Raw genomic sequence first — 25226 nt, 5'->3', positions numbered from 1 at the left:
TTTATATAGTGGTATATGCTGGAAATATATGAAAATGAATCACTCAATATCTGGAAAGAAAATAAAATTAAAAAAAAATCATTGTCTGGAGAAAGGAGCCCGATACATCTACTTTATCTCTTTGCTGTAGTGACATGAAAGCCCAAACTGTTAGTTTTCCTCCGTTTAAAGCAACAAATGTACAATAGCTAAGGCTGAGGGCCAACTTCTCTTCTCTGTCCCCACATGCAGAACAAGTACAGAATATGTAATCGAGATCTGCAGTGCAGATCAGAAAGGGGAATTGCCTCTTAATTTTGATCTTGTGAAATCAAAAGACACGTAGTTCTGTTCTGAAGGCTGCAGTGATTTAATTTGTGTTGTCCCGATACAAATAATTCCTTAGTCTTCTAATCGTGTAGATATTTTTTTTCTCCCTAATTTCCTATGGATCCTCTTCTAAGAAACTTACAAATAAAAAACCCCGGCCAATCAGAATAATTGTGACATTAGTTTTTATTATATTTCATTTCTGAATAGGCTACTTCCCCAAAGTACTCATTGTCAGTTGATTGAAATTTGAAGTATTTCCTCCTGAAAGTTGATTAATATTTCCAGAGCAGACTATAAAAGCCCATTTAAATAATAAAGCACCTGAAATACACACACACACACACACACACACATACACATATGAATGCCATCTCCTCAAACTACTCCAGTGTAGATTTGGGTCTCAGAAGAAATTTATCCTGGAAGCAAGTAATGAGGGATTGATTTTCAAGATAATTCCAAGACAGGAATATACCAAACAAATAGAGAAATTCATAGGTGGTAGTATTGCCCACCCTACAAATGACGATTATCAAATGCCTATTTTCTTATCTCTATTAAGAGCTTTTGTAGAGTGATTTGCATACATATTGAGGCTATCATAAAAAAATGAGATAGAATCAAGCAAGCTTTCTTGGCTGTTTTTCTGCATTAGGCTGTATCTTCAGTCACCCAATTAACTGAAGAGCATAGAGAATTCAAGATCCTATATTATTGTTATTTGTTGGTTACAAAAAAGCAGTTGAATTGGGAGATTAAAATGAAGCAGGTGGGGCAGCTGGGTAGCTCAGTGGAGTGAGAGTCAGGCCTAGAGACAGGAGCTCCTAGGTTCAAACCCGGCCTCAGCCACTTCCCAGCTGTGTGACCCTGGGCAAGTCACTTGACCCCCATTGCCCACTCTTACCAATCTTCCACCTATGAGACAATACACCGAAGTACAAGGGTTTTAAAAAAAAAAAGTCCTTTAAAATGAAGCAGGATCTCTTCCACTAAGGTGTCTCCCATGCCTGTGTTATGATCATATAAAGTTCCTTGCCAGATTTGAAGACCTAGATCTGAAGTTTCTTTAATATAAAATGGGGCACAAAGCATGGAGAAATGATGCACAAAGATATTCACTGCTATCAAAGAGGATATACTGTTACAGAACCCAAATGTAGGAGAGATATTTTCAATATGGTGAAGTCTTTCACATACTCCTCTTTGGGAATAGCATCATGCTGTTTGCATCAAGTCCCAGAATGCCACAGAGTTCAGAGGATTATAGATTTAAAGCTAGAAGGGACTTTAGCGACCATCTAATCCAATTCCCTCATTTTACAGATGAGAAAACTGAAGCCCAGAGAAACAAGGTGACTTCAACCAATCAATCAATCTATAAGCATTTATTAAGTATGCACTGCAATTTAGGCCAAATCTGACCAGACACTTAGTATCTGTGTGACCCTAGACAAGTCATACAACCCTGTTTGCCTCAGTTTCCTCATTTTTAAAATGAGCTAGAGAAAGAAATGGCAAATCACTCCAATATCTTTGTTAAAAAGACCCTAAATGAGGTCATGAAGGATTGTCTGCAACTGAAAAATGACTGACTGCTTCATTTGATGGAGTAGAATATTAATTTTAAACTGTATTTTAATATGTTGCGACTTCATCCTTGTTCAAAGTGCCTGGAAATGTCATCTCAAATTGACATGGAATACAATGGTCTGAGGGCATGGAGGTACTATGTCAATTTGTACAATGCTAGAATGATATGAATTTAGAATAATGTTAAATTAATCATTCTTGGAAGATTTATGCCTAAAACTCATAGTACAGTATTATACTTTTTTTTGAAAAGAGGGATACAATCAGATTTGCCTTTTAGTATAATTGCTTTGGCAACTGTGTGAGAATGGATTGGAGAGGTAGAATAGATTTGAGTCAGGGAGGCTAATTGGAAGGCTATTGCCATAGTTCTGGTAAGAATTAATGAAGTCCTGAACTAGGGTGGGGGCCATGTGAATAGAGAGAAGGAGACACATGTGAGAAGATGTTATGGAATTAGAATCAACTACTGTTATTATATAATACTGTTACTGACAGGATATTTAGGGGGAGAGAGAGTGAGGAGTCAGAGATAATGCCCAGGCTCCAAAATTGGGCAACTGGAAGCATTTTGGGTGCCCTTTTGTAAACTGGGGATACGAATGGGTTTCTAGGGGGAAGTAATGAATTTTTTGGGACTTGTTGAGTTTGAAGTGGCTCTGTGACATACAGTTCGAAATATCTAACAAGAAGTTGGGGATATGGAAGTGGATTTCAAGAAGGTAACTTGTGCAAAGTCCCATGAGTAATGAGTGACAGAGGGAAAATCTTAACCTAGTCATCTGACTGCAAATTTAGTATCTCTTTCATTGTTTCATTCTGCTTCAGTGAGATCCAAATGACTAATCCAAAGAGATTGGCTTAAAACTCCAAGTAGGGAAAAAATGAATAGTTGAAGAGTGTCTTTTGCTCAGACCAATACACAGTCGGATGGGAAGTCCACAGGTTTAGTAATATCACTACACATCTCTTGGTCAGCCAAGCTAATGGACAATGAACTGGGGCCAGTAAGTCAGCCAATAAGCATTAATTAAACCCCTACTATGTGCCAAGTACGGGGAATACCAAGGAAGTCAAAAGACAGTCTCTAACTTTCAGAAAGGCAATTAGATGTTGCAGTGGTCTGGAGTCAGGAAGACTCATCTTCATGAATTCAAATCTGTTCTCAGACACTAGTTGTACGACCCTGGGCAAGTCATTTAACTCTGTTTGGCCTCCATTCCATCATCTATAAAATGGGGTCCCAAAGAGTCAGACATGACTAAATGACTTAACAACAACAACAACAACAACAACAACAACAACAACAACAACAACAANTAAATGACTTAACAACAACAACAACAACAACAACAACAACAACAACAACAACAACAACAACAACAACAACAACATGTTAGGCACTGTGCCAAGTGCCAGGGAGACAAATATGAAAAAGAAAGGCAGTCCCTGCTCTCAAAGAACTTACAAACAATGGGGCAAAACAACACTCAAAAGGAAGGTGAAAAGTGGGAAGCAGAGGGAAGAAAAGATTCCCAGTGTTGGTGCATGATGGAGAAGGCCAAAGGAATGAAACTGAGTGGCAGTGAAAGCTTGTAGTAAGAAGGGAAACAGTGCAAAGGAGCTATATTCTGGCACTTGTAAGAGAATTACTGGTTAATCTGTAGTGCACTCAGAGAAGACAACCTGGAATGTGAGGGACCCGGAGACCACGCCATATTAAACTGAATGAAGGAGCTCGTGATTTTTATCCTCCTCATAACAAATCTCTTAGATCTTCTCCCCAATTCTCTTCCCCTTTAGTTCAGTCTTGAATGAAGAAGTGGCCCTTCTCTGTGCCCAAATCAAGTTCTTTACTTGTACCCTTGATCTCACCCCTTTCTTCTTCCTTTCCTAGATTGCCCATACAATTAGCTTCTCACTCTTTCTCATCTTCAGTCATTTTATTTACTAGCTCCTTCTCTCGCTAACTCCCCTCCTCCCAAATACTCATTTTACCCTACTATATTCTCAAGCTAGTGTCTCACATCTCTCCTACTTTTCAATCAAATTCTCAGGGGGTGGGGAATGCTTATACTTGTCAACATCCTTTGTCTTCTTATAACCTCTTACAATATAATTTTTCAATATCATCAAGGAATTGAAACTATTCTGTATCAATGATTCTCCACCCTCTCCAAATCCAGTGGCCTTTTCTCAATACAAGCTTTTCCTTTATCCTTCTGGACCACTATGTAGTGTTTGACACTCTTTGTAACCATCTACTACTAGATATTTACTCCTTTCTGTGTTCTTGTTTTGATATGAAACTATTTCCTTTCAGCTCTCCTACCTGTCTATTCTTTTCTCAGTTTCATTTGCTGGATCATTATCCACATCCTATTTCTTGCACTATGGATGTATTCCAATGTTTCTGTCCTTGTCCCTCTGATCTTCTTTCCCTACCCTTTCTCTCTTAGTGACCTTTATGGTCTAAATTATGATTTCTATCCAGATGACTCCCATATCTATATATCCAGTCCTAATTCTGATACCCTATCCTGTTTAGCTCTAAGGTTGGGGCTGCAATGATTATCTTATGCACTTAGAGTAATTTAACTTTGTTAGGTAAGAATATTTTTTTGAGACTTGGTTAGCTATAAGGAACTAATATGAAAAGGAAGAACTAGAGATTGATTATGAGGGTCTTGAATGAGCAAGGTTTGAGTAACTGTAGTATTTGAGAATACCTTTTAGTGGATGGGGACTGAACTGTGGAAGGGATAAGAGACATTGAGAAACATCATTGACCCAGTATTTCAGAGATGATCTCACCAAGTCCAACTGAGGGGAAGTCTCAGAAGTGACAGTATCCTCTGCTACTTGAAAGTAGTTGAACCACCAAGTACTAGCCAGTAGAAAATCATGGAAGATGATGCTGAGAAAGGAGTTTAGATCATGCATTGCTCTTCTGCTGACTTTTGTATCGATTGCTAGGAGCTGAAAAGTTTGGAGGAAAGTGTTGCTCCAAGAAGCTGACTGAAGAAAAAACATTGCTGTTGTGAGCTGGCGGGAGGAAAAAGAATATTCTGCTATGTAATAGAACTGATTAAGGAAACGAAAGACTTATCTACTTTGTCCTTTCTTGCTACCTATGGCTTGAGAGGGGGAAACCCTTCAGATCCAATCTGAATAGCTCTGAAGATCTCAGGATTATTGAAACCACTTTTTTTGAAAGAGTATAATTCTTCTGTAGAACATGGCCAATGAGCAGTTTGAGTAAAATCATGAGCAGAGAAATGTTTTCATCCTACTATTGATTAGTAGGGAAGACTGTTCTTTGGGAAGAGCATCAAGGTCTCAATTCTAGTATTGTGAGTTGGCCCAAGCACATTGGTTTCCCCACTCATGCATCTTCCCAATAGTTTTCTATAAGTTTGGTCTCACTTTTCTCCATCGATACTATATACATGTGATGCATTGTTTAGTGTGATCCAGGTTTACTGGCAGAGGATACATTGTGTTATATTATTGCATTCTGTGTGGTATATGTTTTATGATTAAGTTTTAATGGTGTCATCTTGGCTAATTTGTTTAAGTGAGAAGCACACTGGTCAGGAAACAATAGCTGCAATCATGAGTAGTTAGATATATTTCTCCCTAGGATTTACCCTAGGATTCAGAGAGTAGGATGCAGTGGCATCATCATTGTCATTTGGCAACTCAATCTGACAGCGTGAATCCAGACTGAGTGAGTGAGCCAGCCCACTCACCAACTGGGGGTGATGGTGGTCCATATCTTAAGGCCATTGTTCAATGTAAGGAAAATTTATTAAGAATTAGAATTATCCAGAAGTGGATTAGGCTCTCTTATGAGGTAGTTCTCCAATATGGCAAAATTTTCAGATAAGGCTCAGCGACTACTTGTTGGGGATGTTATAGACTAGATTCTTGTTCAGTATAGGTTGGACTATGTGACTTCTGAACAATACTTTCAATTCTGAGTTTTCGTGATTCTGTCATTCATGCCATTTATTGAGGATAACAGCAAATCCAGGATCCTTAAGATAAAATTAAGAGCACTTACTTAGTGAAAATGTAGAGAAAAAATTATTTAGCTAATCTTATTAAAGGAAAAGTGGTAGCTCATGGGAATCAGACTATATTCAAGACTAATTTCAAATATTTTGTACACTGGACAAAAATTCATCATCTATCATCAAAACAGTGCAATCATTTCTCAAGTATATCTTGTCCTTATTTAGAATGCTGAAGGGTTTTTTGCCCATAATTATAAGATTGGTTGACAAAAAGAATGTCATTGATCATAGGTAACTATATAACAAGACATTAGGAGAACCTTTTAATAGCTGAAAAATTCATTGAAAAAAAGCTGGGATAAAATAGTTTCATAGCCTGAAAAGAAAACTTGAAAGACTAAAATGAAAATATTTAACAAAGTTAGTGGTTCAGAAGAGGCAGCCTAATTTTGTAATGGTTTTTATATGTCACAGACAACTTGATGCAAAGATGAAAATTCCAAAAAGATACACAGAAACTAGAGACGCATGAAATTAACAAAAATATAATTCAGCTTCAAAAAATGCAAATGAATACAGCTGGAGGAAAACAATGAGAAAATACATTGTTGACGTTTGGAGAAATCAGGAATTCAATGCTGCTGAAGAAGATCTAGTTATAGGAAGTCTAGTTATAGGAAAACTATTAGATCAGGTACAGAAAATCAGAGGCATGCCTGAGACCAAGTCAGTTGAGAATGACTAGCTATCAGCATTAGTGGTTGACAGGGACAAACCTTCCATCTTTGTAGAAACACAATTTATAGAAACTACTGTCCATTGCTTTGATCTCCTTATCAAGACATTATATAAAGCACCTTCAAAGTCAGCATCAATCATTTACAAACTTCCTACCAGGCTAAGTATTTTGGTTCCCTATGCAGAGACTATTTTATCTGTGAGGATTATTTGTTCTTTTTTAAAAAAAGAAATGATAAGCTATGGATATGTAAAGTGAAATAGAATAATAATGGAGAAATCCCCCTTTTTCTCACATAATTCAGGATCGGAAAAAGAAGTGATTATTAGTTCAGGATTATCTCTTAGGATAAGGAAGATAGTTTTTCCTTTGAATTGGCAACAGGTGAAATGAGTGGAATGGAGAAGAAACCATTATCTTTTTGTCTCTTTGAAAGACTATTAAAAGCTTAGAGGATTCTAGGATTGGCCTTGGGGTTCCCTGTACTAGAATGAGGGAGGCTCACAAAAATGATTATAATGCCAAAAGAATTAGAAAAGCTTATTAATTCACTTGACAAATATTTATTTAGTAACTTCTGCTAGTTTCTGTACTAGGCACTGGAGATACAAGGACAAAGTGTGCACATGTGTGTCCCCTCCCCAAGTATAAGTATCTTACATTCTATTGGGTGGATGGAGGGAGAAAAACTTGTATTTAGGTAATACTTTATAAATATGTATGTTGTCCATTAGTTTTTAGTTATATCTGACTCTGTGACCCATTTAGTATTTTCTTGGCAAAAAATACTGGAGTGGTATGCTTCTCCAGTTTATTTTATAGATGAGGAAACTGAAGTAATTGGGTTGAATGACTTGCCCAGGGTCACATAGCTAATAAGTTTGAGGTAAGAATTGAACTTAGGAAGATTAGTCTTCCTAAATCCAGACCTGGCACTCTATCTATTGCACCACCTATAACTCTCCCTATGCAAACATTCTCTCTGTCTCTCTCTTTCTCTGTCTCTCTTTCTCTCTCTGTCTCTGTTCTCTGTCTTTGTCTCTCTGTCTCTGTCTTTGTCTCTCTTCATCTCTCTCTGTCTCTGTCTCTGTCTCTGTCTCTGTCTCTCTATATCAGTGGTTCCCAAACTTTTTTGGCCTACCACCCCCTTTCCAGAAAAAAATATTACTTAGCTCCCTGGAAATTAATTAAAAAAAATTTAATAGCAATTCATAGGAAAGATAAATGCACTTGTGGCCATCACTGCCTCACTGGATTGCTGCAGCACCCACCAGGGGGCAGTAGTGCCCACTTTGGGAATCACTGCTCTCTCTCTCTCTCTCTCTCTCTCTCTCTCTCTCTCTCTCTCTGTATATATACATATATATATATATATATATATGTATATATATATATACACATATATATTTCACCTCTGGAGTCACTCCTCCTTCTCATACCAGTCTTACTGAGTTGGATACCCAGCAGGATCATTTCTGCTCCTCTCGGGGTTCTGGGGGTAACCTGGGTAGCCGTCCTCCTGACACTGAATCTTACAAGACACCACCATTGCTTTCCCATAATAATCAGCGAACAGACTCAATTACCTTTTAGAAAATTAATGTACTCAAATAGCATTGCAAGAACAGTAGTTACAAAGCATTTTCCCCCAAACCTGGGGAGCATTTTTCTGCAAATACACAAGTCCATGTGGTGATGAGTGGGCATGAATGTAAAGTAAAATGTTACTAAATGTTACATATGTAGAAAATTTATGAGGACAACTCACAAGTGGAACAATAGGACTGTAGGAAAGCCAGCTAGTGTGCTGAGTCAATTCCAGCACTTAATTTTAAAAACCTTAAATTTAGGCAGGCAGCTACCTAAGATGATGGTGTGCATGTGCCCTAACTCTCCTATTTGAATTATGGACCAATCAAAACACTTAGGTAGGAGCTGAGGTAGCACTAATCCTACCTCTTTATAATTACATGACCCAATTAAAATTTCGTTATTGTTGTTCCTTCTCATCTGACTCTTTATTATCCCATTTTCTTGGCAAAGATACAAAGTGTTTGCCATTTCCTTCTCTAGCTCATTTTCTAGATGAGGAAACTGCAGCAAACAGAATTAAGTGACTTTCCCAGGGTCACACAACTCGTAGGTGTCTGAGGTCTGATTTGTATTTAGGAAGACTCATCTTCCTGACTCCAGGGAGGGTCAGTCTATCTTCTGTGCTGCTTAGCTGCCAATCAAAATATGTTTGTCCTGATATGGAAGCCACACTTACTCCAGGTTAAAAAAAAAAAAAAAAACAGGATACAACTGGCTTCAGGGCCAGTGTTGCCTTGGTGAATTAATTACTTTTGTCTTACTTTCTGAATCTGCCTAAATTGGTTAGGGCAGTGATGGGCAAATTACAGCCCCCTGAAATGTTCTATCCGGCTGTGCGACATTATTCCTAATCTGACGAATACAACGAGTAGGATACAACACAATGAAACTATGAAAGAGTTGCCTTAGAAACAGACTGACAGATGAGCATTTCCTTTCCTTTGGTCCCCTCTTTAAAAAGTTTGCCCATCACTGGTAGGGCAAAGCCCTAGCCTAGGTTTCTTAACAGAGCACTGATGTACCTTTCCTCTCTGGAGAAGCCTCACAAACTTGACCGAAGGTTGGGATGCCATTATCCTTGAAGGGTAAGAAGTTGTGATGCCTCGTGAGGCTAGCTCCTCCCAAAGCTTGGTGTCTCCATGGGATGGGGAGCTCAGCTGGGTTTGTTTCTTTTATGGCAAAGGCTGCTGGATGGGTCAGTGCCTTGTTGCCCGGAGAAGACTTGGCTCTTAGCTAGTCTCAGTTGTGGCTGGATCAATTGGTTCAGGTTGCTTGGCTACTGGGTATTTGCTACTGGACTAAACTGGGCAAGTCAACTCTATGGCTGAGGTGGGCTAGACAAACCACTTAAGACTCTCAACTCTTCACAACAATTGGCATAAAACTTTGCTGGGGTAACTTTTCATGGAGCATTCTTTGCCACTCTTAATATCCCGATGGTGTGGGTGTTACATTGCTATTTTCAGCTGGATTTTACTAGTATTCTTTTTAATAAGGGCAACCATCCTTAGCTTATGACTGGCAAAACTTGTCTTTTTTGACTCTTTCAGAGTCTTTGCCCTGAGTTTGTTACCTCCTGGTAGGAGATGGGAAAGGCTTAGCATCTCCTGTTCAGTAATCCTTCCTGGCTTAGAGGTGGCTTCCTTTAGTAAGAGAGGCCTTTCCTTATGATATTCAACCAAATTATACTTCCAGACTCCAGATGGGTCCTATGCACATTGTAAAGATGATTGAGGGAGTGCCCAAAGATGTCCCACAAGCCTCTGTTCCTCCTTCCAACTGCTGCTCCTGTCATTCAAAGTTGCTTTCCAACATTCCAAACCTTTTCTGCGCCAAACTTTTCCTTACCTTATGAATGTCTAGGGACAAAAGTATTAAAGCAGTCTGTGCCCTGGGACAAACTCTTGTTGACTTTTTTCACTTTTAAACCCTTACCTTTTGTCTTAGAATCAATACTAGCTATTGATTCCAAGGCAGAAGAGTGGTAAGAGTTAGGCAATTGGTATTATGTGACTTGCCCAAGGTCATACAGCAAGGAAATGTCCGAGGCCACATTTGAACCCAGGTCCTTCTGATTTCATGCTTGGCATCCTATCCATTGTGCAATCTAGCTGCCTTTTCATTGACTTCTTTATATGCAATTGGACTGTACAAGTGTCAACCCTTTTTGAAATATAGAATGTTTCCTTTGCATAGGAAAAACTTTCCTTTTAACATTGTCTCTGTCTTTTGGCCTCAGCCATCATTGATGAAGTCTAAATGACACACTGTAATCTCACAAAATTTTCACACTGGCTAGGTGAATGAATACCTCTTCATACTCTCCATCCTGACCTCACAATGGCAGATCTAGGTTATCAGAAAAGGACTACCAAGACACACTCAAAGGCCCTCAGTCCCAGGGTAACTGCTGTGGGGGAATATGCCTTACTCATCAATTTAAGTCTTATGTCTTCAGCAGCATGCTTCCCATTTACTCAAAACCAACAGCTTATAATAATGATACATTACATTCTCAAAATAACCACTGCCTTAACAATTAGGTAAAAGAAATAATCATACCATGGGTATTTATATATTAAAGTAAGTGAAGGAATTATAAATTTATCAAAATTCAAAAATAAAATTGGGTCTTTCTTTCCCTGTAACTTCTAAGCCTGGAATATTTTTGACCCTGTGACCCTTTTCTCCCATTGCTGAGTTTTCCCAGGACTTCCATTTTGAGAAAGGACCCAGGCTAGTCATCTTTTATTCCTTTCCTGATTCTTTTGCTGATTCTCTGGAGTTTCTTACCATTTCCATCATGAGTACTTCCCTCCCTCCTCTCCTTTCTCCACTGCTTTTCAGCTCCCTTTTGGGCACTATTTTCTCTCATCAGAATGTAAGATCCTTGTGGGCAAAGGCTGTCTTTCTTTTCACTTGTATTTGTATCTTCAAGACTTAGCACTGTGTCTGGCACATAGTAAGTACTTAACAGATTTTTGTTTACTTTTTGGCTTGACTTATTGACTTAACCAATGTACTCAATATTTGTCAGAGAGAGTAGAAGCAGGTTTGTGCAACTGAAACCTGGTAGAAAAGCACATACATGAAGAAAATCCATATTTCCCGGGCACTTCATGATGTGGGACTGAAGTTCTTGATTTTATGGACCCATCTGGGAACAATTGTACCATGTAAAACTGTTTCTCATAATAACCCTTAACTCCATTAAAAAGTGTTACATTCTTAATTTAGATAGCGATTCTTATTAAGCAAGAGAATTACAAAACATCACAGTGACTATCTCTCTGGGAAATGTAGACAAACTCAGTAAGTTATTCACTCCTCAGGAAGCTGTGTCAACTTATCAGCCAATAGGAGAACTCACAGCAAAACATCTCAGGTTAACTCTCCTGGAAAAGTGGACAATATAACCAGTTTTTCCCTTGCTTACCTGGATGCTATATTAACCATTCAGTTTGTTGCAAATGACTGCAAAGCCTGTCTTTCCCTCTCTGATTTTCTCTCTTAAACCATAGGATTCAATAGAGAGCAAAATGAATTTCTGAGAAGTTTCACCTCTTTCAAACTCTAGTGGCAATGGAGGACAATAGCTGTCTCTGAGTTCCCCATCCAATTAGTTTCAGTTTTTCTTTAGGCCAGCATTTGTGAACCTTTTAGAGATCATGTGCCCAAACTGTACCTTCAAGCCATCTGTGATCACTCCCCTGCATTACCCCAGAGAGCAGAGGGAGGAAGGGCTCTCATTGGGCTGGTGGACAGAAGGGCAGGGAATGCAAAAAATGTCTTCAGGCACGGTGGAGAGGAAGAACAGAGCAGCCCTATCCATGCCACCAGGGCTTTAGGCTATTAGGAAATATAAACTGAAGCTTGTTCTAGCTTCCCCTATTACTGTTTTTTATCCTTTGCAAATTTTTCAGCCTTTAAACCTCACTCGCCAGAATCTTCACTCTTCAGTGTTTTCAGTGGCCCAAGTGAGAATCTGCTGGTATTGAATGCCATGTGACAAGACAGTCTTTTCCCTCAAGGAGCTTACCGTCTAATGAGTGAAGACAGTACATGAAAAGAAGCCGAAAAGAAGGAGACACTTAATAGTCTGACACAGGGGCATGTTATCCCATGAAGTCCAAACCAAGCCCTCCATAAAAGAAAGTTTTGGGGAGAGTTCTGGGCTCTATCTTTTAGTCCTCCAATTATGGAAGAAAGGAAGGTAAGGAAGTTGGACTTTTCCCTACTTCCCAACTCCAACCTTCCTACCAGGTTGACTTGAACATACATATCGACTCTCTTTCAAACACCCTTAAACACTCAATTCCTTAATCTACTAATTTCTCATGACCTACTTCTCCACTCTACCTCATTCGTATAGAAAGATGGTTACTCCCTTGTTTTTACCATCATTCACAAATATAGCACCTTCATGTTCAAATCTTAATTTGACTATAACTTATTGGTTTTTTTCAACTCTCCTTCTGCCTTCTGTTTACAAATGCTACAATTTGCCTACCTCATGATTTCCAATCCCTTGACCCTTCTGTATTCTTCCAGCCTTACAATGGTCACTCCTTTCCTCATCGTGACCTCTTAGTAATTAAAAAAAATACACTGTTTTTTTTTATCATATTGTTGAATGTGCCTTTCAAAGCCTCAATCTTGGATCACTTCCAATATCCAGTACCTTTGCTCCTATACACATGTTGATAAAGGTAGAGGAAATCATTCAACCATGTCCCACTATAAATCTATATTATGTAGCTTCAACTAGACCCCCAAAGAAGTCTATACTTCCCTAATCAACTCAATATCTCGCTTTCCATGGCAGCTCTTCCAAATCTTTTCATCTTTCTTCTAACCTTGCATAATTCTCTCTCTCAAAAAAGTTGAAGCCATTCCTAGTGAGCTTCCTCTAGTTTCCTCTTCCTAATCTCATATCACTCAAATGTCCTCTGTCACTTCCTTGGCTTCATAGAAAAAGGTAGCCTTACTTACCAAAGCAAACTGCTCTATCTGTATAAGTGAACCCATTTCATCATGCCTTCTCCAACAAATTGCTCATTTCATCATTCCCACTCTACCTTCATATTTGAATTGCATCTTGAGGGATGGGTAGCAGTTTAATGCTCCAGTGGATTCAAGTACTGATTGGTATTCGTACTTATTTTCTTTTTTCTGGATGCAAATTATGGTTTTAATTTAACCTTTGCTCTCTCTTTGTTCTATAGAGATGATTACTTATGCATAAAGATAGCTTCTTAAAATGACTTTCACATGAGTAACCAGTTGTCTCACATTTTCTTAAGATATAGTCTATTTTATTTTGTGATGCTATAATAATCAGCTGAATATGTTCAGCTCTTTTCTTGAAGAAGGTATTAACAACATACAAGGGTAGGACTTCTCGGTAGTGGGTAAGCCCTTGATCTCTTTTATTTGTTGATCCTGAACAATACTTTTCTGTTAGCCTCCCTATGTCCAATTTTTTTGTTGAAGTCATTGATTATAAAAGTAGATGTTGAATTAGTTTGGAGAATAGTCCCAAGTTACCTATATTTGTTATTGTTGTTCAGTTGTGTCCTATTTCTTCATGATTCCATTTGTGATTTTCTCGGCAAAGATACTGGAATGGTTTGCCATTTCCTTCTCTAGCTCAATTTCTACATGAAGAAACTGAGATAAACAAGGTTAAGTGACTTGCCCAGGGCCACACAGCTAATAGGCTAAATTTGAACTCAGGAAGATGAATCTTCCTAATGCCAGGCCCAGTGGTCTATCTGCTGCAACACGTCACTGCCTCTGAGCTCCCTAAAGAGTTTCTAGATCTTCTGTAACAGATTTTGGCATACAATCGATAAACAAGCAGCTATTAAGGTTCCACTGAAGTGCCAGGCACTAGACCAAGTACTACAGATACAAAGACAAAAATGAAATGGATCTTGCCCGTAAGGAACTTACACATGGGGAAAACATATATAATATACAAATAGATAGAAAATATACATAAAATAAATGTGCAATAATTTTGGTGAGAAAATAAGTGCTTGAACTATACTTTGAAGGAAATTAGGGACTCTAAAAGGCAGAGGTGAGGAGAGAATGCTTTCTGAGCATGGGGACCAGCCACTATGAAGGCATAAAGATAGGAGACAAAAGCATCATGTATGAGTATTGGAGAAGGATTTTATGGCATAAAACCTTTAGACTTCCCTCAGAGTGCCTCCTGGAAGGTGAGCTCCATGAGGGCAAGAATTTTCCCTTTTGTATTATATCCTCAACACCTGATCCAGTGCCTGGAAAAAGGTAGATACTTCATAACAGTTTGTTGAATGACTTATTTAGGCAAAATACCAATACTTAATTATTCTCTTTTCCACCTACAGTTAATTAGAAAGAGCAAATTAGGAGCAAGGAAAGAAAGACCTACTAAAGGTAGCAGATCAAGAAGTGGTAGCAAGAGAAGGGAGAGAAAAGCAAAGAAAAACAGACATAGGAATTATAAAAGTATAGCAATCTAGGGCTATTTATCAGAGTGGTAAACAGACCCTATGTGCCTCACTAACTCCAGAGGTGGTATAGCATAGTCCATTACAGTACATTATAATTATTGAAATTCATAATGTGAACCCTGAGTTACCAAAAAAAAGTTCAATTAAATTCAAAATAGTCTTTCAGAATGCTTGACATGTATAATACCTTAAGTAGGGATTAGGCTCCCCTACAAGGGAAAATACTTGGTATCAATAATAGACTTCCTCACCATCTGCTGAGCCTCACTCTTCTGGTACACTAATCTATACAATATTACTAAAAGTACTACTCCAATAAGGAAAAACATTTAGAATCATTAGGGAGCTGTCACCCTCCTCTCTTTTTTCTTAGAGCCTGTTTAAACCTGTGCATGTTTTTTTTTTATAAGAAATTTCCTTTTCTTTTCTTTTTCAAAAGAGGTGGGAGGAAGAGGAAATAGATTTCTGTTAATTAAAACAATAGAGATGTGGGGCAGTTAGGTGGCTCAGTGGATAGAGAACCAGGCTTGGGGACAGGGATAGATCTTGGGTTCAAATCTGGCCTCAGATACTTTCTTGCTGTATGACCTTGGGCAAGTCACTTAACTTCAGTTGCCTATCCCTTATTGCTCTTTTGCCTTGGTATGGATACTTAGCATCAATTCCAAGACAGAAGGTAACATTTAAAAAAAAAATAATGAGGTAGAGAAGTTACCTACACAGTTGTGGAATGTTACATACATTTTCAGAGACATTTCACTATATTATTAATTTTACTTAATTATTTTACTTTGTTAAAAGAGTACAGTGAGGGCAATCTATAAGCATTTGAAATAGAAACCCCAAAACACATCAACATGACTTTTGAAAACTACATATATCCAACAGTAATAATGAAAATACTGTTGTGACTTTTCCATGTCATGATTTCATGAGTTGCTTTTCTTTGCCTCTAGCTCCTTTTGATTCTGGCATCCCAACTCTGTGTCCAAGAGGCACGCACGATTCCAGGAACTCAGTATTATCTAGAGACTTCTTTCCTTTCTAGGAGGCTTGCTTTCCGAATTCCTTTGCCTGTGTATTTTCTTCTTTATTACTCCAAAACTGTTGCCTTCTCTGTAGTAGCTACTTCCACTTCTCTGGAGTCCCCAGAGTTTCTTCTCTCTTGGATCCCCAGAAATCCCTGGAATGATCATGAATAGGGAGGAATTTTAGGGTAGAGCAGGTTTGCCTCCAGGGAACTGGAATCTTTGTGAATCTGATTAGCTTCTCCTTAAACATCTTAACTCTGGTCCTTTCAGCTTTGTGTCTGCTTTTCTTTGTGAAGTCTAAGAGTTTGGCTCAGGTAAAGGACTAGCCAGGATGTAATCAACCATTTTGAATGTGGGCCAGTGAATAATCAGGGCATACCTCATCAAGAACACTATATCAAAATTAGAGCAAAGTCTCAAATAAGGTGTTAATGAGGAGCTTATATTTTCTGTAGGAAGACTTGTTCAATCAAGTCTCAGCTTTTAACTTTATTTATATGGACTAGCCTTCCCCTGGTTATGTAATCCACATTTGTAGAAGTTTTGGGGTTAAGAAAGCTTTGCTGAAGCCTCTTTTTCTCTATCTAAAAGACAATGAAGCAAGGTTGCTCTGGAGCCATTGGGTATCATATTAAACAGTAACAGTTGTTTTGGAGGGGAAGCAAATATCTTTTGGTCAAAGAAAAAAGGGATAATTTATGTCTGTGTCTAGTGTCAAAAGAGCCTAAAGGAACTTTATATCCCTTTATTCTTACCTTTTTTCTTGGAGAGTTCCTATGAATCATACTCACTAATCCATGGTGTTAGCATCAAATTAATACTAAGATTTAGGGGTATAATGTGGGCCTGGCCCATACAGGGAACCTTGGGAAATCCCTATTCCTGAAAAGGCGAGGGGGAGAAATGAAAACTTCTAATGAAAGCATGTTTCTGTTCAAATTATTGCTTGCTCTCATGGAGCTCACAGTCTAATGGGAAGAAAACATGCAAATAACCATGTATAAACAAGATAGAGGATAAATTGGAGATAATCACAGAGGGAAGGCATAAAAATTAAGGAGAAATGGGAAAGGTTTCTTGTAAGACTTTGAGACTTGAAGGAAACCAGTTGGTGGAGATAAGGAAGTAGAGAGTTCTGGGCATGCAGCAACAGCAAATGGAAAAGTTCAACTGGGGTATAGAGTAGCCTGTATGAGGAACAGCAAGGAGGTTAGTGTCAGTGGATAGGTAAATATCTATAAGGGAGTGTAAGAAGGTGTAAGAAGACTTGAAAAACAGGGAGAGGTCAGGTGATGAAGGGCTTTAAACTTCAGAGTTTTATATTTTATGTTATATATACACACACACACACACACGGAGATAATAGGGAGTCACTGAAATTTATTAAGTAGGGGCATGGCATGGTGAGAAGTGCACTTAAGAAAGATCAGTTTGACAACTGAGTGGAGGATGGACTGGAGTTGGGAAAGATTTGAGAAAGGGAGACCAACCAGTATGTTATTACAACAATCTAGGCATGAAGTGGTGTGTCAGGATGTTGGCAGTCTCAGAGGAGAGAAAGATGACACATTAGATGTTGCAAAGGTAAAATGACAGTACATGGCAATCAACTGAATTCAAAGGGTGAAGGAGAGTGAGGAGTCAAGAATGACAACTAATTTGTATGGTGGTAGCTTTGACAGTGATAAGCAAATTAGAAAGAAAGCACGTTTTTGGGAAGACAACTTTCTCAAATAGTTTAGCTACAAAATGGGAGAAGAGTTGTAGGATGAAGGCTTGTGGGGGTGGTTGGATCAAATTATTTTTTTAGGATGGGAGAGACATGAGTGTGTAGGTAGACATTAAAAAAGTAGCCGATAGCTAAGGAAAGACTGAAGATTAATGAGAGTGGGGATGACAGAGGGATAGATGTATTTGAGAAGATGGGATGGAATGAGATTACTTAGGAATAAGGAAGAGTGCCTTGGCTCAGAGTATGGCCACCTCTTCATTTGAGATGAGTGATGTAGGAGATAGTGGTGGAAGATATCTGAATGATGTGAGATGAAGAGGAAGAAAGAAGAGAGAGCTCTTGGCAAATAGTTCCATTTTTCCAGGGAAGTATGAAAGAAGGGTTTCAGCTGAGAGGATAGGGGTGGGAGACCTTTGAGAGTTCTGAGAATGAATTAAAAAATTTGGAATGTCTGCTAGTGGTGAGAGGAATAGACCCCAATTAAGATAATGTATCATAAATGTGTAGTGGGCCTAGACACTGCTTCTGTGGTTTTTTTCCAGCTCTATTCAGAAACATACAAATTAGAATGAAGACATTGTTTTATGGGGGTAATCCAAGGTTGGGGTTTGGCAAGGTGTGATTGGCAAGTAGGGGACAAGGGTCGAGAATATAAAGAATATTGTAGAGTTGAACATGTTCACAAAGAAGTGAATTTTGAAATGATTGCAAAATTATTAAATTCTGAAAAGTCAGAGAGACCAATAAGAGAGACCACAATGTCAGGCTGCAGCCAAAGATATTTGTACAACATCAATAACAATAACCAAAAAACAGTGACGAAAGGAGGGAGCCATTATCAAGTCTTTCAAGCAGTACTCCTCCAACATAACATCCTTCTATGGATGACAAGTAAATAGCTAATGAATTTCATATTTCAAACAAATATTTTTTATATTTTAAAATATTTTATATATTTCTTTGATGTTAATTGTCTCATTAAAAAAATGCAGAGGAACCCTGATGTAGTGGATAGAGGGCCAGCCATCAGTCATGAAGATCAGGTTTCAAGTTCTGCCTCTGATATAGACTAGCTATGTGACAATGAGTAAATCAATTAAACATTTAGGGCCACAGACATTTCTTTTAGACTTTAAGGAGAAATTGCCATTGCACATGAGTGGGCAGAATTTCCACATTGGTAAATTTTCTATCCTGATGAAATCACAACTATAAACCCCTCTATTCCCCTAAAGCAAAACAAACTAAAATATACAAAGCAGACCTTGAAAATGTGGAGAGACAATAAAATAAACCAGAATGTGAAATCTATATTTCAAGGGACTCCAATTTAGCTAAAAGGCATCTGGATTTTAATTACAAATAATTTCGTTCTGAAATAATTAGTATTCAATTATGTTTTGGTCAATGGAAAATTGAATCCAACAAAACCCATCTATAATTAAATATCAAGTAAGAGGCCAAAAGTACAGCTTGAAATAGATGCCATTGTGTGTATACCTTAAATTAAGCTCAAATGTGACATTCTGATGGAGGCATGATTTAATCTGTGTAGATGCTCCTTCTACCAATCCACATCAAGTCCCCCATATGCCTTCTATACTGTGGGAAGCAACAATTAAAGACTATTCTAATTACATATTGATTATTTTTAATTCATCAACTATTCAGTGTTTACTAAAACATTTTATTCCTGTTATCATTCCTGTTACTTTAAGGCACCTATTTCTGCAGTTTATTACATAAATTCCAAATCAGATATTATTTATAGACTCAAGTTCAGTTAAATTAACACTTGTTAAATGCTTACTTTGTTAAGTTGTGCTTTGCACTGGGGATACAAAACTCCCCCCCCCCAACAAGAGTGGAATCCATCTTGCCAGGGATAGTATAGCATGTGTATTGTAGGATTAGAGAATCCAAGAACCAGAGATAAGAACCTTAGTGGAGATGATCTAATGGATCTTCAGAAGGAGAAGCAGAAATGATTTTGACCTGGAATATACTGTAGACAATATGAATAGAAAGGCAAAAACTGAGGATTTTAGGAAACAGATCAGAAGTCTGGCATATAGGCAAGATAGATTAATGATGGTGGACTCCATCTTCTGACACTTACTAGCTGTCACTTACTACTTCTGACACTTACCACAAAGTCATTTAATCTTTCTGAGAGTACTTATCTGTAAAATGGGTGTAAGAATATATGAAGTACAAAAAAAAAAAAAAGCTTAAGCTTATATAAAGTGCCTGTACTTCCTAGGGTCATTTGTAGGCTCCAATGAATACAATAATGCACATAAATCTTTTTGCCAACTTGAAGTACTACATAAATGTTGGTTATTTTTATTTGACAATATCATCATCCTCATTTTTTCAGAAAGCAGGATGGAGGCACATTAACTTTGTTTCTAAGTGGTTCCCAGTACTGCTAACTCCCATTTTTAAGGTGCTTCAAGGCACTGAATGCATAGATCATTGATGAAAATCCTTATCCAAAGACACAGCTATTAATTATTTTGGGACATGATCCCCGAACTAACAGCTTTTCAGTATTCCAAGTTAAAGATCCATTTACCCTATGGGGAAAGAACTTCTAAACTTAAGGGGTTGGGCTAAGTGAACACGAAGGTCCCTTTCAATTATGAAGTTTTATAATTCTTATTGATCTTAGTATTTCCAGCCCTATTATCAAAAGTGTATTAATGTGTTGCAACACATTATAATCATGGAATTATATAGGATGTATAGTGTCCAGATTGTTAGAAATTACGAGTGGAAAAAAGGATAGGCCAATCAGAGTGGACAGTCTACATTCAAAGTCAAGAGAAAAAGAAGATCTTCAAATAAACTTTCTCATGAGCACTCAAAGCATGATCTTTGGATAAAATGTTTCCTACAAATAACATATTTTAATGGTTTCTTCTAGGTGTTGATTTTCTTGATAAAAATATCCAGTTTCAGGATTAAGATTTTCTGTGAAAAGTTTTTGTTTTTTAAAAAATCTTCAGCCTCAGCCACTTCCCAGCTGTGTGACCCTGGGCAAGTCACTTGACCCCCATTGCCCACCCTTACCAATCTTCCACCTATGAGACAATACATCGAAGTACAAGGGTTAAAAAAAATCTTTGCCTTCTGTATTAGAATTAATTTTAAATGTTGGTACCAAGGGAGAAGAGCATAAAGCTGGGCAATTGTGGTTGCACAGCTAGAAAGTGTCAGGTCAGATTTTAACCTAGGTCCTCTTGCTTCCTTCCTTCCTTCCTTCCTTCCTTCCTTCCTTCCTTCCTTCCTTCCTTCCTTCCTTCCTTCCTTCCTTCCTTCCTTCCTTCCTTCCTTCCTTTCTTTTTTCTTTCCTTTCTTTCTTCCTATGAAATCCAAATTTATCCATTGTTAAAGGCTTGATAAGTATAAGACACTGCATCAAGTGGTTGGGATATAAAGACAAACTGAAATTCAATTCTTGCCCACAAAGTGTTTCTATACAGCTAGACAAACAAGGAAGATAGAACATATAGAAAAGTATATATGTGGTATTTTGAGGTAAGATAGTACCTTTTGAGGTAGGAGCCTGGGGCAAACAGGAAAGCCTCAGTATAAACATTTCCTTTGGTAAAAATGAGGTTTAACTTTAAATTCTTGTAATGTTTTCATCAATTTGGTCCACATTATTTGCCTATTTGAGTGACTAGGAGTATTTTATGGGTGCATTAAACTATATAATAACCAAACTTAACACAGTCTGTATGTTTCCCTTTAAAACAGAGCTACAATACAGTGGAATGGAACAGAAAGAACAGAGGCAAAGCACTGATTAGCTGAACCACAAGAAAAGGAGGGCATGGCAGGTGGCACTCTATTTCATTTATTAGGAAAATGAAGAAATTCAACCAATTAGGCACCCCTTCTTGGGCAGGTACTTTTCTCTTTTTTAAAACTCTTTACCTTCTGTCTTGGAACTAACATCAATTGTTGGTTCCAAGTCAGAACAGGAGTAAGGGCTTGGCAACTGGGATTCAGTGACTGTCCAGGGTCACACAGTTAGAAAGTATCTGAGGCCAATTTTGAAACCAGGACCTCTTGTCTCTAGGCCCAGCTTTCAATTCACTGAGATGCCTAACTGCCCCTGGGCAAGTACTTTTCAAAATGAATTGTTTTGCTTATAATGTGTATTCTCAGATATTTATAGAAGTTTAAAGTCTTATAAATTATGACAGTATTAGTCCCAGTTCTGTAGCAGAACCTCCCCTTTTACAAGAATATTTATTGAAGAGTTTTAAAAAGATTAACATTTGGTGAGCATTAAAATTTATTCCACATGTATTGGGATTTTTTTATTGCATAAAAAGAAGAAAATGATTGCTCAATTAGGAAAGGAATGCAATATTGAGAATGGAGAAACAGGTGTTCACATTCTGGTGTTGAGGAGAAAAAAATAGAGTGGCATCAAACAAAAAAAATCACTGGAAAAATGGAAAGCATGAAAATGTGAGGAAATAGGTGGCTAGATTGAAAAAAGACTGAAATTCCAAGCCAGCTACCCTAAAACACTGTGGAAGCAACAGACTTGTCTCCATTTCTAAAAACCAGAATGGAATACCAATCAATCAATTAGCAGGAATTTATTAAGTGTCTGTTATGTGACTGTCCCTACAATATGGCCTAGGATTCTATAGATATAAATAAAAGCCAAGTTTGTCCTCAAGAAGTTTACATTTTACTGGAAAAATCGAAATGTGTACATATAAGTAAATACATACAAAATAACTACAAAGTCTGTGTTGTCCTATCTTTTTTTTCTCTTTGGTATCAACACTGTATTAAACTTATTTGTTTTGATCTTTCCAGTCCAAAGTACATTTTCTTCAGCAACTAAAACAGTAGCAGAATACAAATTGAAAATCTCTTCCGTCTCTATGTCATCAATTATCATTTCATTTGTGGTGATCAGTAATTACATTCTTTTTTTGACTCTCTTTCCTCTAGTATAGCTGCAAAATCCTTCTTTGTTCTCTTTACCCTCATTACCATCCTTATCACATATCACCTTTATCACCTTTAAAGCACTCCTAACATTCTTCCTGCAGTATTGGGTCATATTTTTCATACTCCATTACCTACTCTCACTTTTATTTTCTGATTATGTTATTATGGAATTTGAGATTGTTGCCAAGTTCCCTGGACATCCATAGCAGTACAGCATAGGTTATTTTTGCAGACATTTCCCCCCAGTTTTGAGTTATTTTCTCAGTTATGCCCTTGGCAGTAAGTACAATATCTGGATGAATGAGAAGCCCTCCTTTTTTGACAAGGCAAACCCCTCCATTTATACCCAAGATCTAAAACTTTCAACCTCCTCTGACTTCTTGTTCCATTAATTATTCTTTTTCTATAGCTGTGGGAAGTAGACACATTCTTGCCTGTTGTGTAATGAATCCATACCTGGTCCACCAAAATAAAAGGGATTTCCTGAATCTTATGTGTCAGTCATGCTTATGGTATATAGTAGGTATGGAAAACAGAGAAAGCATTTATCTCAGAGGGAAGAATAACATTAATAATTCATATTTATATATTAAAGTTTGTAGAGTGTTTTTCTTCCTATAAGTCTATAAGGTAGGTAGTATATTATCTCCATTTTAGGCATGAGGAAAGTGAGGCTCTGCAGAGATTTTGTGACATGTATAAGGTCACATTATTATATGTCTGAGGTGGGATTAGTACCCAAGTTTCCGGACTCCAGGTATAATGATCATACCCTGGCTCTAATGAACTTTTATATTCTTACTACAAATTTTTACAAATTCCTTCCATGAACTTAAAGTCTAACCTTTTTGGTGTCATGGAACTTTTGTGACTCAAAAGCTCCTCCTCACTTCTGCCTCTTAAAATCTATAGTTTCATCTAAAGTGTTTCTTCTGCCTAGTTTAATGTCTCCAGTCACAGAATCTCCCCTTGAAGTTACTTTGCATTTATTTTGCTTATATTCTGTATGTGTATATATACCAATGTAACTATGGGTATACATTGAGGCAAAAAGATGGTACAGTAGCTAGAAAGCTACCTGGAGTCAGAGAGACTTACCTTCATTTATTCAAATCTGGCCTCAGACACTAGCTGTGTGGCCAGGAGCAAGTCACTTAACCCTATTTGCCTCAGATCCCTCATCTGTAAAATGAGCTCAAGAAGGAAATGTCAAAATCTAATTCGAATTCTAATATCTTTGCCAATAAAACCTCAGATGAGGCCACAGAGTTGGACTTAATTGAATAATGATTGAATACAAATGAACAAACACATGCATACATGCAAATATATGTTTTCTCTGAGGGCAGTGACTGTTTCAATTTTCCTATTTTGTTTTATATGCCCAGTACCTAGCACGGTGTAACTGGCATTTGGGAAGTGCTTAAAAAGTACTTGTTAAATGATTGATCTATCTACTATATCAGTCTCATTTGCCTCTAGATTCTTCCTATAAATTTTGGGCCTATGGTGGGAACAAATAGTACCTTTGGATTGATGTGTCTCTCATTTGATAGGACATGATGAAAATGAAAATTGTCTAAGGAGATATGAAGCGAATAAATAACTTCAATTCTATTTTGAAGTATTCCTTTATTCTAGATTGGAAGAAACAGAATTGCTGGCAGGAAAGAATATTTGATACTTTCAGGGTAAGTAAATTATTTCTTTTAGCACATTTATACACTACTACATAACAACATTCATTTTCTATTTTTATAGAGGCAGTCAAGGGCAGTACCAGTTTAGAAAACCTTATGGAGGTGGTTTATGGAAAACTGTTACCAAATTGGCTTTGCAAAACAATGAAAAGCAAAGGAGGGGCAAATGAATCTGTAGAAAACTTAATATGAGACCTACCTGAGATCATTCCAAAAATATTTACAAGTGAAACTAGAAAGAGGATGACAAGCAGGTTAAAACATGGAAAAGATCTGTGTATGGTTTTTTAAAATATAAAAGCTATTTCATCTTTGGAATCATCATATTAGAACTCTAACATGTCAGTCCTCAATGCAGTTTATGAGTAAGTAGAAAAAGTGATAAAAATTCAGATGGGAAGAGCCATTAGACTAGACAAAGTTCCTGAAGAAGAAATTTGTGTTGAAGGCAAGCTGGCAATATAGCATATTGCCAATGATGACTTGCACAGGATGTGATGTAAAACGGGTGTCAAACTCAAATAGAATTGTATCTTTGTGGATACATATTGACTTAGAAAACCACAAATAAATATTATCTGTCATATTATATTTTTATTTATTTTGTTCAACATTTCCCTATTATATTTTTAATGTATTTTCACACACCTATGGGCTATGAATTGGGTAGGTCTGATATAAAATATATTATCCAGGAAATCAATCAGTAAATATTTATTAAGTGCCTAATAGGTGCTAGGCACTGTGCTAAGTACTAGGGTTACAAAAAGAGACAAAAGAAAAGTTTTGCCCTCAAGGAGCTAACAGTTTAATGGGGGAAACAACATGTAAATGAATACATATATAAAGCAGGCTATATACAGAATAAATAGGAAATAATCAACAGAGGTAAGGCACTGATATTAAGACGCCTGGGGAAAATTTCCTATAGAAGATATAATTTTAGTTGGTACTTAAGGGAAGCCCACAAAGGACAGTAGGCAGAGAAGAGGAAGGAGTATGTTCCAGGATGGGTGAT

The 25226-nt window shown here is 37.5% G+C and overlaps 1 protein-coding gene across 1 annotated transcript in view; it reads right to left on the bottom strand.

Annotated features, from left to right (window-relative positions):
* CPA6 (carboxypeptidase A6) overlaps window positions 1-25226 on the bottom strand; it is a 355331-nt gene that overhangs the window by 15384 nt on the left and 314721 nt on the right. The gene's annotated exons all lie outside the window — the stretch shown is intronic.

This window comes from Gracilinanus agilis, chromosome 1 (genome assembly GCF_016433145.1).
Source record: "Gracilinanus agilis isolate LMUSP501 chromosome 1, AgileGrace, whole genome shotgun sequence".
NCBI lineage: Eukaryota > Metazoa > Chordata > Mammalia > Didelphimorphia > Didelphidae > Gracilinanus > Gracilinanus agilis.
Note: the sequence above shows the minus strand (reverse complement) of the source record. Positions and strands in the feature narration are given on the sequence as shown.